The sequence below is a fragment of the Palaemon carinicauda genome, chromosome 7 (genome assembly GCF_036898095.1).
Source record: "Palaemon carinicauda isolate YSFRI2023 chromosome 7, ASM3689809v2, whole genome shotgun sequence".
Lineage (NCBI taxonomy): Eukaryota > Metazoa > Arthropoda > Malacostraca > Decapoda > Palaemonidae > Palaemon > Palaemon carinicauda.
The window spans coordinates 10,017,029-10,027,634 of record NC_090731.1 but is presented as its reverse complement, the minus strand read 5'-3'; the positions used below and the strand labels follow the sequence as shown (position 1 = coordinate 10,027,634).

At 36.2% G+C, this 10,606-nt stretch overlaps 1 long non-coding RNA gene across 1 annotated transcript; it reads left to right on the top strand.

Moving 5' to 3' along the window:
• Positions 1-364: 364 nt before the first annotated feature.
• Positions 365-10,300, top strand: LOC137643462 (uncharacterized). Its single transcript, XR_011044952.1, has 6 exons — positions 365-499; positions 1,861-1,921; positions 2,553-2,696; positions 3,586-3,693; positions 4,322-4,453; positions 9,050-10,300. It is a non-coding gene; the product is annotated as an uncharacterized lncRNA (long non-coding RNA).
• The last annotated feature ends 306 nt before the right edge of the window (positions 10,301-10,606 follow it).

Sequence of the window (10,606 nt, the reverse complement as noted above, 5' to 3'; positions counted from 1 at the left end):
CAGCTGCCCATAATTATGTTTTGCCCCGTTGTGAGAAATGGCCACCATCCTCCGGAAATCACGACGGAGGTCTTGTTATGATGAGGGCATAGACGATCCTCCCTCCTTGCAAAATTTAAGATAAGATATTTTTAAACCTTCCATTTGTGCAGTTCAGTTACAGTACTAGAGTTTTAGTTAAAATATGGAAAATACTACTCTACTGTACTGTACTATACTATACAGGTAACTTTGAATATGTTTTCATTATCTTTTTTTTGTAGCCAAATTTAATTTGGAAACTTATAAAGTATTACTTTGTAACTATACAGCATTTTTGAATTACTGTATGGATCCTGTACTTTAAGTTTTAAATATTCTTTACAGCAGTGTTAGCTCGTCCGCATATATGTGTCTGGTTTGCAGTCAAGTCCCATCATTGTTTTTCCATCTATTTGTAACTGCACAGCCTATCCTCTATCCACCTCGCCAACTGTGCCTTTTAGCAGAATATTCTCTAGTAAGTAGCAGACTGGTACAGTTCCTTAATTTTGTTTTGTTTTTGTAAACGCTATATATATTGTGGTGGAGAAAAAAGGGTAGAAGCATGTTTGAAAGTACTGTGCATGCATGATCAGTTCGTACCATATGTTTGTTATTCTTTAAGTTGCGTTAATTTCGCTAATGTTTGTGCTGCACAGTATATACAGAACTTTGTGTGTACATAGCAAGTTTCTAGTAGTACCTACGGTATACATATGTATGCAAGAGATACGCTTTAAGAGCTAAGTCTTGCTTGACGATATGGGACGGTGTAGAACTTCGTATGAAAAGGGTTAGGGGAGTTCACTTAATTTTTGTTTTATTTTAATTTTCATTATTAGTGTGCTGTATTACACACTTTACAGTACTACAGTAATGTACAGATTTGTTATATTAACATAGTCTACTATACAGTACTGTAATGCTAAGAAATGCGTGAACATACACAATACTGTATATAATGGAGGCCTAAGTGTGTGATTTTTCAAACTGGTTGTCAAGCTGTCGAAAGACCTATCACTTGACTAATTAAGCTGTACTATAGTAACATAACTGTACATTTATTACAGTGATATACATACAGTAACAGCAAAACACTGTTGTTCCCATATAACACTTGCTGATACTGTAGTGTATGTGTTGTGATGACGCCTGTTGTGTGTACCGTAGTCTTATCATGTGCGCAGCACACGTCTTCACATGTGCTGTACACTTCCAGAAATGAGTTAATTGTTTAACATACTTATACTGTGAAATTAACAGAGTAAAAACGTCAGGTAGTACCTTAGGTTACTTTGTGTGCTGGTCAATCGCATGTAGGCAATGAGCACAGTTATCAGGTTAGAAGTTAACCCAGCCTAGAGCAGCAAGTACTGTACTTGCAGATTCTCGCATTTTACGCCTGTCTGTGTTACACGAACCCCTGCGTATAAGGAGGGCTGACTGTATCTGTTTTTTTATTTCTATTTTCCTCTTTAGAACAAAAGTCCACTAAATGGTTTTCAAGCTTTATTCAGGCAGTGGTTAAATTTTATCAATCTGATTGTACTGAATTTATGGGATCTTAAACTTGGCAAATTCTTATTTTTTTTTATTTGGTAGGTAGACCGTGATCCAATCAAACAGTTAAAAGTTACACATTTATTCAATCTTTATCTTAATTTATTGTTTATATATTTTTCTGTTGGTCCTTAGACTATTCGACCCCTATTGCTGTAGTATTGTTATACAATTTTAATTGTTATTGTGCTAATAATGAGAATTAGTCTCTTGCAATTAGGGTTGGTATAGTATTTGGTTGACTGGGTTCAAATACCTGTCTTATCCTCCTTCCTCTAGGTGTGTTCTGCAAATACAACGAATATATTTTCTCTAGGGTTCTCCTGTACTAGTAAATAAGGTTAGTAGAGTGCTAGTTTCATACCCTTCATTATTTTTTTCTTTAATTAGTGTCCATAACGGGTGGTTATTAAAAGTTAATCTAGTTTCTTTCTTTCAGATAAAGCCCATAACTTAAAGATGGCGTATAACAAATAAATTTAATTGATTAAAGGATTATTCATATCTTTTTTTTTTTCACAAAATTTGATGTTTTGCATTTGCTGTACTTCTGATAGCATTTTTTTTTTTTAAACTTGGAAATAAATTTTGCTGGTGTATATTTAAAACTTCGAAAGAAATTTTGCCTGAAAGTATTCCTAAGTTTTCATTGCACGACTGGGAGGTGCACTTCTGTATTATGAGAAAGTAGATTTTTTTTCCTTTTTTAAACTAGGAAAAAGATAAATTATTCAATATATGAATGTTGTTTCTGCTACTGATAAGTTTAGTGCTGGTGTTGAGGCTTCACCATTGCTACATATTGTCTACCAAAGACCAGTTCTGTGGTAGCTATTTTTTGATAAAAAGAAATTATTAACGTTATTTAATGAGCAAAGTAACAATGGATTTATGTAAATTTGAAAATTTAAAGGGAATTACGTATGCTCCTTGCTACAAATTAATTTGCAATTACCTTGTCTTTTTCACAGGGGGTGTCAAAGACACGGTTTTGAATTGCACTTGCAGAATAGTCAGGTGTCACCTACAGGCTAGCAGACTGAATGAAAGGATTCGGTGATAAGGGAGTATATCGGAATGTACATAAACTACAGGGGTTTCTGTTGGAGTAATTGGTAATATATATATAGTTTTTGAAAGCATGTCCTGTAAAGCTCTCTACCCCAGTCAGATCTTAATTTGGCAAGGTATGTGTTGCTTACCTAGTAGGGCAATGAATTTGAAAACTTAAAAAAGTAGCTTAGCGCGCTCTGTTAAATACTCCGATGGTTTCATCAGATCATTGTCTGAAATTAACTTCTTGATCTTTGGTCTTTTCTCTAAAGTTTGTGAACGTTTTATCGGTATTTAGTAAAATTACAGAAATAATGCTACCAAATTTAGTTTAGCTTTGACAAGGGTTTTAAAGCTTGTAATCTTACAATTCCCTGTGTTTCTCAGAAATACTTAGTTTCTGGTTATAAATTTGTATAACTCTTAGTTTTTAAATCTCATGACCTAATGTTCATAAGCTGCATTATATTAGTTTCCACAAAGAAATTAGAAATATATTAGTTCCACAAAGAAATTAGTTGGTCGATTATCATTGAGGTTTTAATAAAGATTGCAGAGTTGAAGGTAATGGATACTAAAGTAACTACAGGAATAATTCTGATTGTTTTGACATAAATTTCTAAATCTCTGGTAAATTGTAGAATTTCTATCAGCCTGATTGGGGTTAATTTATGAAGCTTTTGTTATAATCGCATTCTTTTTTAATCGGCTGGTAGACTTTAGTCTATTTGAACAGCTAACAAGTTACACATTTAATCAACCTTTTTAATCTTAAATTTATTGGTCTTCTATTCTTTTCTGTACTACGGTCCTTAACCTATTCACCCCCTGCTGCTTTATTGTTCTTTTCCAACTACAGTATAGTTGAAATTGGCCTTTATAATGATAAGAGTTAGGATTGCTGATATTTGTGCTTTTATTCCTCTGTACTTTATTTTATCCTATTGCCAGACCAGGTTTGGTTTAGTTTTTGGGCGATTGGAGGCAAAATACTTGTCTTATCCTCCTACCCCCAAATGTCTCCTGCAGCTACTGCTTCACCTATGCTGAGAAATAAAGGTTAGTAGAATGCTATTTTCTTACCCTTCATTATCTTTACCTCTTTCATTGTTGTCCATAATGAGGAATTAGTTTATTAAATGTGAATTTATCTGCTTTCTAAAAGGTAAAGTCAATACCTAACAGATGGTGTGTATGAAAAGTAAATGTACTTGAAGGTATTGAAGAAGTAATTTATTCTTACTAAAATTTGATATATTTAGCATATATTGTACTTCTAACCGATGACAATATCTTATTTAGAATTAAAATGCAAGTTTTACTGAAATATATTTATTTTTTTTATTACCATTTGAATTGTACGACAGGAAAATGTCGCATCTTATCAGTAAATTTTTTTTAAATGAATAAAGAATAATGATGTTCAATCCTGAGAATTTCATTCTGCTACTGATCAGTTTACTTCTGGTGATAAACTATACATAGCTAACACAGGCCTTGCCCAGACAATATTTAGCATATCTGCATTGACTAAAAGGCAGGTTCAGCTTCTACTCGACAGACAATTAGTGCAATCAAATGAACAATAAAGTAATTCATATAACTTGAGATTATAAAGTGTAAACTCAATATTCTGCTTGTGAAGTAACCGCAAAGTAATTTGTAGTAATTTTTCTTTTTTTCGCAGAAGTGTAGAAGATACGGGTTTGAATTGCACTGTCAAACACGGAAGTGTAGAAGCTATGGGATTAAATCGCACTGCCAAAACAATCGGGGTTAGCCTATAGCCTAGCAAATGATTCACAGGATTTGATGACAAGTGAGTATATCAAAATGTTTATAAACTACAGGGTTTCCTGTTGGATTAGGTTTTTTGAGTACATGCTCTTTAGAACTGTTCAAATTTGTGAAATTTAACTTTTAGATTTCTAGATTTAACTTTTGACAACAATGTTCAGTTCTTTACACAACCATTTTTCAGATCTTTCCTATATTCTAATAAAAGGTGCAAAATAGCTTTCCATTTATTTCGGAAATTATTTTGTATATCAGTATATTTTAGTAAGAGGAGGATATTTCTTAGTCCTTCAGAAATCCGAGTGGAAGAATCCTCTATGTTTAAGCAAGATGAAAATATTTCTTAGTCCTTCAGAAATTCGAGTGGAAGAATCTTCGATGTTTAATGCACAGTCAAATTATTCTTTGAATCACTGATTTTTTTCTGACAGTTCTATAGCAATGCCACTTCATATGATGGTAATGGTAGAGTTTTGGAAATTATTTGGGAATTATCAGCTTCTTGGCCAGTATCGCAAAAAGGCCTTATTGTTCATGAATTTGCAGAGGTATAATTTTCCCCACTAGTTTTGCATTTCATTATATGATTAGTCAGCAGATAATCTTTGCACTGACTATTTGCTGGCAATGGTTCTGCTCGGCAGTTTCAATGGATCCTGGAAATGAACAACATGGTGGAGGAATCTCTTTATCTTAATCCTCTGGCACGCATGGCATGCATAGGGCCTAAATTAATTTGTGCCGTCTTTCTTGTGCCATCCGAGATTCTCATATACATCCACCCTTTGCATTGTTGAAACTTGGTCAACCATGACTTCTTTTGCCTAGGGGCTTCCATTTGGGTACTTCCTGGACTAACTCTTCCGCACTTCTTAAAATATGCCCCATCCATATCTGTCGTGATAATATAACTATATCATTCACATTAAACACATCTACCACCTCTTGATTTGCCACATTTCTCATTTGCTGCTGACATTTTGATTCCCAAAATCCTTCTCTATGATTTACTCATAAAGGCAAGAAATTTTGCATCATTTGTAACAGTGCTGTTTCACTTGTGCTCATTAGTTAATATCTATTATAAGTGAAATGTATTTTTGGAATTTGCAGTGAAGTGATATTCGTTTTACTCTCCACTGTTTTTAGCATGCCCATTGCTTGTTCTGCCCTCCTTATTCACTCCTTAAATTTTATAACTTTGATTCATTGCTGGTAATGATGGTTCCTAAATATTTTTAAGTGGTTAGGTAATATTACACCTATGATAAAGCAGTTCGTCTGATCACTGATCAGAATCTGTATGTTCTGTCTTTCTCTGGTTGATAACCAATCCAACCTTTCTATCAATCATTTCCTGCATTTGTCATTATAGAGGCAATTAGAACCAAGGTAAATTAACAGGTAAATTAACTTGGTCCTACACACCAGTAAAAGAAAAAATCCATAAGTGAGAGCCTTGTACTTCAGATAATTGCATGTAATGCTGATGTGGTCATACCTTTCCAGTGGGTTCCATTGTTTGGGATAAGAGATTTTTCTCAAGTTATATCGTCACCAAAGTTCTTTGTTAGAATTCAAAGTTAAAAGTTTCGGTAGTGTTTGTTAGTTGGTTACCGAGGTTGGGGTTTAGCAGACTGATTTATTTCTCTACAACAAACTTTGTAATTTGTAGCTTATATAATTTATTTTTTTTTATGTGGTGGCTAGCGACATTGACCCTGTCAGTCATATCACATACGCCAACAAAAACTTTAATTCAATTCATCTCCAACATCCAATTACTAAAAAAAATTCTATTTACTTGGGTCTGATTTCCAAATCAGTCTTCCAAGCATATGGATCTACACTTGATAAAATCAAAGGCATAGATAAAGGAGCTTCAGCGTTCCTAAACAAAACGAGATTATTAGCAAAAAACTGTGCTTCTCAAATATTTATCAAGAAGTAGAATACAAGAGCACATTGTTACAATTAAAAATACCACAATCATATTGTCATCACATAAGTCGAAATCTGGGTCATTGAGATATGTTGTAATTCCTTCAGATTGAAATACTTGAAAATCTGTAAACAGTAAATTTCTCTGCAATCTATTCATTTATGATTACAACCTTTTTGAAGTTCTTATTGTTAGTCCAGGGGGTACACTAAATCAATAATAATTTTTACCAGGCTCTTTTACCAAGGTTAAGTAGGACTATTAATTAAAAATCTGGTAATATGCTATGGTAATCTAATCGGATATCGGTTCATCATTGCCGGTGATGATAAAGTTTCTAAATTGATGATAATTGATATCAGCGAGTTAAATATATTGTGCTCTGTGCATCTACAGTGCTGTACATTATGTGCAATGCTATGGCCTACCTGGTCAATTTAAGAATTGCAGGCCTTACTAATGCTGTTATTCGAGTTCTTTATCCGGATGTTTCTACACAACCCTGCTCCAGGGAAATTACCCTATTCTAGCCTACTTTTTTCCAGACCATACAGTTGCTAGCAAGGGTTTCTAGGTTCGTTAGGATCCTTGATTTTTTTTAAGATTAAGGTTTTCTTGCGTTAAGTATCGCCTCAGGTGTACCAGGCTTTCAGTGGGTGCATTTTAATTTGGGTCAATAATTATGGCAGCCGTTTTTCAGGCTTGACGAGTGCTGGACAGGCCAGTGTAGGTGGCATTATGTGAGCATAGCTTATATGCTTGTGCTTCTCGCCAGATTCTTTGTAGAATCTGGCTACGCCCACAATTCTCTGGAAATGTGAAAATCTCGAATTTTCCTTATGGTGTCGATATAAGAGTCTATGCCAATATATCGTGTTAGAGTTTTAAGATGGCTACTGCCTCATCATGCTTGGATTTTGGTCGTAAGTCCTTTGCGTTTTTATCCAGGTTCTTGACAATAAATGTTTTTCTCTAACCCCTTTATCGTCGATCTCTAATAGATTAAACCATTCTACCAAGGTACTTTAGTAATGGTACCGCCTGCAATTGTGCATCGAAAAGTGATGTGGTTTTGCTGGTTTTACGATTTGGCTTTGCTGGTTTTATGGTCTTATTTATAGTGTATTTATGTCGGCAAGATCGCTGGTATATTTGAAGATAGGAACAAAGTTGTGTTTAATAGACTCGAAGGAATTGGGCTAAAATGCCACTATTGTCAACATACTGCAGGTCAAACCAATTGTTGTCTGCTGTCAAGGCTACTTCCATTCAGTGGTTGAAAGTAACTTGGTCTTATAAAGTTTTTGATATGGGTCACAACACTAGGAATGGATTAACACTTATTGTTGACTGGTCATTGAAACTTGAGCATTGCAGAAAATTTAATTCCTGTGTGATGATGATTTATAGGAGTGGATCGTCGAAAAGCTGGACTCGTTTTAGCCGTTAAGATTGGTATAAGACAATTTCTTCTTATTAAGATGAGTAGTATAACAAGATAAATTTATAAAAAATCCTATGTTTACTGGCTTCTAAATTTTTTAAATAAAATTTTGCTACAATGTGGTTGTGCAATGAGATAGTCCGTAAGGCAGTTTAAACTGGTCTTTAGTAGTCAACTAACTAGGGAAATGTATTTTTTTTTTAATGGGGATTTCTTTCATAATTTCAATAATGTAATGTTTGATAAAAATTTGATTTGAATCACATAAGGATTGAATATTTGGAGTGCTTTACCTTGAGTCTCCATATGTGTGTTCTTTTTTCTGTTTAGTGTTGGATATAAAAACTGTACTCTACCATTTTCTAACGATGTAAAATTACCTTTTTTTTTTTTTTTTTTTTTTTTTTTTTTTTTTTTTTTTTGCGGCGATTCATAGAATATAGGTGCGAATTCTACACCCACAAGATTGTAACTGTTGCAGTTACAAACTTCAATGCAGTTAACCCTATCCGACAAGGAAATGCAGGTATTATTGAGGAACGTTGTAAAGATCCTCTCTGGAATCTTTACTACGCCTGCCATTCTCCTTATTTCAGTTTTCATTCTTTCAAGCGGTGAAATTCCCGTAATCCACCTCAACATTCTCATCTCTGATCAGTTAAGCTTTGCTTCCTCTTTTCGTCTTGGACAGAGACTTTAGGAAAATGCTTGTAACGAAAGGCAATTACCACACAACTTGTTACTATAAGATGGTGACTTCAGTGTTTGCAAATAATAACCTTTGGCCGTCTGCCTGGGGCCAGGCAAGCTTAATACTTTACCAATATTCGTTTTTTTTTTCTTTAACCAGTTTCTGTCCAATTTCCTTTTTGATACAAGTGCGGGTTTCCTCCTATTTGTACCACAGCGTTGAATAGGCACCAGCCTTTCAGTGCTAGGGCATATGATAAAAATTTACTATATCCATTATTACATATTTTTCCATTATATTATGTCCCAACTTTAAATATTTTTTTTGGGTACAACCCTTTGTTGTTTTGTCACAAGTGTTCTTCACGGCCATAAAATTTATTTTCCGGATAAAAGAAAAGACAGGAGGAATAATAAATATTTTTCAATATGCTATGGTTAAAAATTATAATTATTTTAAATTACATTTTTTTTTTTTGCTCCAAGATATAAGATTTATAAGTTTATGATGTAATTCCTATATGCACTGACTTGCTTTCCAGAGGCGAGCAAATCAAATTAAGAAGAATTTAGACGGGTAGGAGGAAATGAAGGCCAGTAGTAAAACGTGAAGGTCAATGAAAGCTGGGCAGCAACTAGAAGGGCAACCAAGACCTGGCAGAACCTAAACGCAGCCCATGAAGCCAGAGAATCACCAAGACGAAGGGCAACGCAGTTAGGGCAGATGCCAGTGAAGGGCAATGAAGTCTGGGCAGCTGCCAGTGAAGGAGGTCAATGCAGCAGCCAACTGAAGAGTAATGAAGTTACCACTTGAAAAGGCAATGTGGGCAATAGAACCACAGCTAAAGGGCAATGGGAGGAATGGAGATGCTAAAGGGCAATGGAGCTGCCAACTGAAAGGCAATGAGGGCTAAGTAGCCACAAGAGGAATGGAGATGCTAAAGGGCAATGGAGCTGCCAACTGAAAGGCAATGAGGGCTAAGTAGCCACCAACTCAAGAACAATGGAGCTGCTAACTTAAAGGCAACGAGGGCAATGGAGCCACCAACTGAAGGGCAATGAGGGTAAAGGAGCCGCCAACAAGAAGGCAACGAAGCCACCATTGCCAGCCAACAAAAAGGCAATGGATATGTCATCTGAAGGGTAATGAGGGCAATGGAGCCACCAACTGAAGAGCTTTGCAGGCAATGGTACTGCCAACTGGAGGGCAATGAGAAGAATGAAGCGGGCAACTTTAGGGCAATAGAGCTTCCAACAAAAGGGCAGTGAGGGCAATGGTACTGCCAACTGGAGGGTAATGAGAAGAATGAAGCGGGCAACTTTAGGGCAATAGAGCTTCCAACAAAAGGGCAGTGAGGACAATGGTACTGCCAACTGGAGGGCAATGAGAAGAATGAAGCGGGCAACTTTAGGGCAATAGAGCTTCCAACAAAAGGGCAGTGAGGGCAATAGCCACCAACTGAAAGGCAGAGAGGGTAATAAAGCCACCAACAGAAGTTCAGCAAGGACAGAGCTGCCAACTGAAGGGCAGTAGAGCCGCCAACTGAAGGGCAATGAGGTCAATAGAGCCTCAACTGATGGCCAATAGAGCCACTAATTGGAGGGCAATAGTGTTGCCAACTGAAGGACAATGAGAGCAGAGCCACTAACTGGAGGGCAATAGAGCCACCAATAACTGAAGGGCAATAGAGCCACCAATAACTGAAGGGCAATAGAGCCACCAATAGAAGGGAAATGAAGCCAACAACTGAAGGGCAATAGGTCTGCGAACTTGGAGGCAATGAGGGGAATAAACTGCCAACTGAAGGGCAATGGTGCCACCAACTGAGGAGCAATACAGCTGCCAACTGAGGGCAATAATGGCAATAGAGCCACCAATTTAAATGCAGTGAGGGCAATAGAGCCTCCAACTGAAGGGCAACAGAACGTTAACATAACGGCAATAGGGCTGCCACTGAAGGCAATAAAGCTGCCAACCAAAGGGCAATGGAGCTGCCAATTTAAGGGCAATGATGCCAATAAAGCTGCCAACTGAAGGGCAATGAGGTCAATAGGGCCGCCAACTGAAGGGCAATAGAGCCACTAATTGGAGGGCAATA